Source organism: Mustela erminea, chromosome 5 (genome assembly GCF_009829155.1).
Source record: "Mustela erminea isolate mMusErm1 chromosome 5, mMusErm1.Pri, whole genome shotgun sequence".
Classification (NCBI taxonomy): domain Eukaryota; kingdom Metazoa; phylum Chordata; class Mammalia; order Carnivora; family Mustelidae; genus Mustela; species Mustela erminea.
Genome location: NC_045618.1, coordinates 53,783,779 through 53,789,335, shown reverse-complemented (window position 1 = coordinate 53,789,335; position 5,557 = coordinate 53,783,779).

Genomic DNA, 5,557 nt, shown 5'->3' with positions numbered 1-5,557 from the left:
TTAAAAAATAAAAATAAAAATAAAGTGAGGTGACTGAAAACCATTTATCATGCTAATGGACATCAAAGAGCTGGAACAAACTACACTAAAATTTGTTTGGAACCAGAAGAGACCCTGAATAGCCCAAGGAATGTTGAAAAAGAAAACCGAAGCTGGTGGTATCACGATCCTGGACAAGCTCTATTACAAAGCTCTGATCATCACAGCACTATAGAACTGGCACAAAAACAGACATATAAATCAATGGAACAGAAGAGAGAGCCTCAACTCTATGGTCACAGAGTATATAACCATAATGGAGCTTCAACTCTATGGTCAACTAATCTTCAACAAAGCAAGAACAAATATCCAATGGAAAAAGGACAGTCTCTTCAACAAATCACATTGGGAAAATTGGACAGCCACATGCAGGAGAATGAAACTGGACCATTTCCTTAAACGATACACAAAAATATACTCAAAATGGATGAAATACCTAAATGTGAGACAGGAATCCATCAAAATTCTAGAGAAGAACACAGACAGAAACCTCTGTGACTTCAGCCAAAGCAATTTCCTACTAGACATGTCTCTAAAGGCAAGAGAAAGAAAAGCAAAAATGAACTATTGGGACTTCATCATGATAAAAAAAGCTTTTGCACAGCAAAGGAAACAGTTCACAAAACCAAAACACAACCAACAGAATGGGAGAAGATTATTTGCAAATGCCTTATCAGATAAAGGGCTAGTATCTAAGATCTAAAAATAATTTATCAAATTCAACACCCAAAAATACAAAAAATCCAGTCAAGAAATGAGCAGAAGAAATGAACAGACATTTCTTCTGTCAAAGAAGACATACAAATGTATGTATGTCTGTAATGTAACAGACACATGAAAAAAAAATCATCACTTGGCCTCAGGGAAATATAAATCAAAATCACAATGAGACAACATCTCACACCAGTCAGAATGGCTAGAATTAACAAGTCAGGAAATTACAGATATTGGTGAGGATGCAAATAAAGGGGAACCCTCATACACTGCTGGTCGGAATGCAAGCTGTACGGTCACTCTGAAAACAGTTTGGAGGTTCCTGAGGGAGTTAAAAATAGAGCTACCCTATGATCCAGCAATTACCCTAATAACTATCTACTCAAAGGATAAAAACGTAGTGACCTGAAGGGGCATCAACACCCCAATATTCATAGCAGCAATGACTACAATAGCCAAACTACAGAAAGAGCCCAGATGTCCATCAACAGATAGAATGAATGAAGAAGATGTGGTATATATATATACAATGGTATACCACTCAGCCATCAAAAAAATGAAACCTTGCCATTTGAAAGGACATAGATATAACAAAAGGGTATCATGCTGAACGAAATAAGTCAATCAGAGAAAGAAAATTATCATACAGTTTCATTCATATGAGGAATTTAAGAAACAAAACAAGGTAGCATAGGGGAAGGAAAGGAAAAATAAAATAAGATGGAATCAGAAAGGGAAACAAACTGTAAGAGACTCAACTAAAGGAAACAAACAAGGTTGCTGGAAGAGAGGTGGGTGGGGGCATGGGATAACTGGGTGATGCACATTAAGGAGGGCATGTGATATAATGAGCACTTGGCATTATATGCAACTCTACCTTTAAAATTAGTAATATATTCTATGTTAATTAACTGAATTTGAATAAAATAAAACAAAGACTGTAGCAAGAGACAAAGAAGGACATTATATAATCAAAAAGAGAATAATCCAACAAGAAGATACAGAAATTATAAACATTCACACATCCAACATGGGAGCACCCAAATATATAAAACAATTAATAACAAACCTAAAAGAGCTAATTAATAATAATACAATTACAGGAGGTTACTATAACACCCCACTTCCATCAATGGACAGATCTAAACAAAATATCAAGGAGGAAACAATGGCTTGAATGACACCCTGGACTAGATGGACTTAACATAAATTCAGAACATTCCATCTTAACGCAGAAGAATACACACTCTTTTCAAGTGTATATGGAACATTCTCCAAAATAGATCAGATGTTAAATCACAGAACAAGCTTTAGCAAATATAAAACATTTAAATCATATATACACCTTTTCTGATGATACTATAAAACTTGAAGTCAACCACAACAAAACACCTGGAAAGACCACAAGTACCTGAACAACATGACACTAAACCAACCAGGAAATAAGAGAAGAAATTAAAAAATACATGAAAACAAGTGAAAGCGAAAACATAATGGTCCAAAACCTTTGGGATGCAGCAAGAACAGTCCTGAAGGAAGTAAACAACAATTACAGGCCTATGTCAACGAGTGAGAAAAATCTCAAATAAACAACCAAACCTTACACGTAAAGGAGTTAGAAAAAGAACAACATATGAAGCCCAAAGTCAGCTGAAGGAAGGAAATAATAAAGATTAGAGGTGAAATAAATGATATACAAACTAAAAAACAAACAAACAATAGAACAAATCAATGAAACCAGGACTAGTTCTTTGAAAAAAAATTAGTAAAATTGATAGACCTCTAGCCAAACTTATAAAAAACAAAAGATAAAGGACTCAGATAAATAAAATCAAAAAAGGAAAAGAAATAACAACCAACAACAATGAAAAACAATGTAAGAAAATATTATGAAAAACTGTACACCAGCAAATTGGACAACCTAGAAGAAATGGGTAAATTCCTAGAAACATATAACCTGAAGCAGAAAGAAATAGAATACTTGAAGAGAGCAATAACCAGCAAAGATATTGAATCAGTAATCAAAAAAACCCCAACAAACAAAAGTCCAGGATAAAATGCCTTCACAGGCAAATGCTATCAAACATTTAAAGAAGAGTTAATACCTAGTTTTCTCAAACTATTCCAAAAACAGAAAAAAAATGAAAACATCTACATTCCTGCCTGGGTGGCTCAGTTGGTTGAGCAGCTGCCTTCAGCTCGGGTCATGATCCCAGCGTCCTGGGATCGAGTCCCACATCGGGCTCCTTGCTCAGCAGAGAGCCTGCTTCTCCCTCTGCCTCTGCCTGGCATTCTGTCTGCCTGTGCTTGCTCTCTGCCCTCCTCTCTCTCTGATAAATAAATAAAATCTTTAAAAAAAAATCTACATTCATTCTATGAGGCCAGCATTACTCTGAGACCAAACTGGATAAAGACACCACTTAAAAAGAGAAGTGCAGGCCAATGTCCCTGATGAACACAGATGCAGAAATTCTCAATAATAGACCAAAAAACTGAATACAACAAAACATTAAAAAATCATTCACCACAATCTAGTGGGATTTATTGTTGGGTTGCAAGTGTGGTTCAATATTCTTAAATCAATCAATGTACATTACATTAATAAAAGAAAGGATATGAACCATATAATAATTTCAATAGACATAGAAAAATCATTTGACAAAGTAAAATATCCATTCATGATAAAAAAAAAAAACCTTCCACAATTAGTATTAGAAGGAACATACCTCAACATAATAAAAGCCATAAAGTATCATCTTAAATCAGGAAAAATGGAGTTTCTCCTCTACAGTCAGAAAAAAGTCTAGGATGTCCATTCTCACCACTGTTATTTAACATAGTACTGGAAGTCCTAGCCACAGCAATAAGACAATAAATAAAAGCATCTAAAGTGGCAAGGAAGAAGTAAAGCTTTTGCTATTTATAGATGGCAAGATACTATATATAGAAAATATGAAAGATTCTACCAAAACCTGTTAGAAATGATAAATGAATTCACTTATGTCAACAGACACAAAATAAACACACAGAAATCTGTTGCATTTCCATACACTAATAATGAAGCCCCAGAAAGAGAAATTAAGGACTCAGTTCTATTTACCATTGCACAAGAACCATAAGATACATAGGAATAAACCTAACCAAAGAGGTGAAAGAGTATACTCTACAAACTATAAAACACTGGTAAAGAAATTTAAGACCACACAAAAAAAATGCCAAGACTCAGGGTGCCTGGGTGGCTCAGTGGGTTAAGCCTCTGCCTTTGGCTCAGGTCATGATCTCAGGGTCCTGGGATCCAGCCCCACATTGGGCTCTCTGCTCAGCCAGGAGCCTGCTTCCCTCCTCCCTCTCCGTCTGCTGTTCTCCCTGCTTGTGATCTCTGTCTATCAAATAAATAAATAAAATCTTAAAAAAAATCTTCATTTTCATTCTCTTAGGAGCAGTTTTTCACTACATAATTCAGCCATATCCTATATAATGTTCACCTAATTTTCTTGCCGTGTGGTTCCAAACACAACTCCCAGTGCCATCTCTGACCTCACAAGGGAGCACAAATTGTTCCCTCTGCAGGGAATCCTTTGTCCTCCACTCCTAGTTAACTTCTGTTTATCCTTCAGATCTTTGTTCCAGTGTCACTTCCTCAGGGAAACCTCCCCTGACTTCCCTGTTTACATCAAATTCTTCTACAAATGTGATATTCACTCTTTTGTAGAGTGATTTTTAAAAAATATTTTTATTAACATATAATATATTATTTGCCCCATGGGTACATGTCTGCGAATCATCAGGCTTACACATTTCACAGCACTCATGACAGCCCATACTCTCCCCAGTGTCCATAACCCAATGACCCTATCCCTTCCCTGCCATGCCCCGGCAACTCTCAGTTTCTTTTGTGAGATTAAGAGTCTCTTATGGTTTGTCTCCCTCCTGATCCCATCTTGTTTTATTTTTCCTTCCCTTCCCCCCACAGCTCTGACTCTGATATTTGCCCTGACTCTCAAATTCCTCATATAAGAGAGATCTTATGATAATTGTCTTTCTCTGATTGACTTATTTTGCTCAGCATAATACCTTCTAGTTCCATCTACGTCAATGCAAATAGCAAGGTTTCATTTCTTTTGATGGCTGCATAGTATTCCATTGTGTGTGTGTGGGTGTGTGTGGGGGTGTGTGTGTGTACACACACACACACCCCCCCACACACAAACATCTTCTTTATCCATTCATTAGTTGATGGACATCTAGGTGCTTTTCCATAGTTTGGCTATTGGGAAATTGCTGCTATAAACATTTGGGTGCATATGCCCCTTCAGATCACTACATTTGTATCTTTAGGGTAAATATCCAGTATGCAATTGCTGGGTTGTAGGGTAGCTCTGTTTTCAACTTTTGAGGAACCTCCATACTGTTTTCCAGAGTGGCTTCACCAGCTTGCATTCCACCCAACAGTGTAGGGGGGTTCCTCTTCCTCTGCATCCTCACCAGCGTCTGTCATTTCCTGACTTGTTAATTTTAGCCATTCTTGCAGAGTGACTTTTATGGTTGGAATTTCACATTTATTGTTTGATTAATATATACCTCCCCACTCTTATATAAAGCTCCAAGGTCCAGGAGATCTACATCACTGGCAGTCAGCACAATACTGGCATATGAGTGCTCAGTAAATATTAGTAGAATAATGAATGAATGCAGTTTTGCATCCATTTAATCCTTTCAATAAAATTTCTCTATATAATGTTTTATTTCTTTTGTGTGTGAATGGCTTAATAATACTTAATAATACTGAACATTTATAGATCAT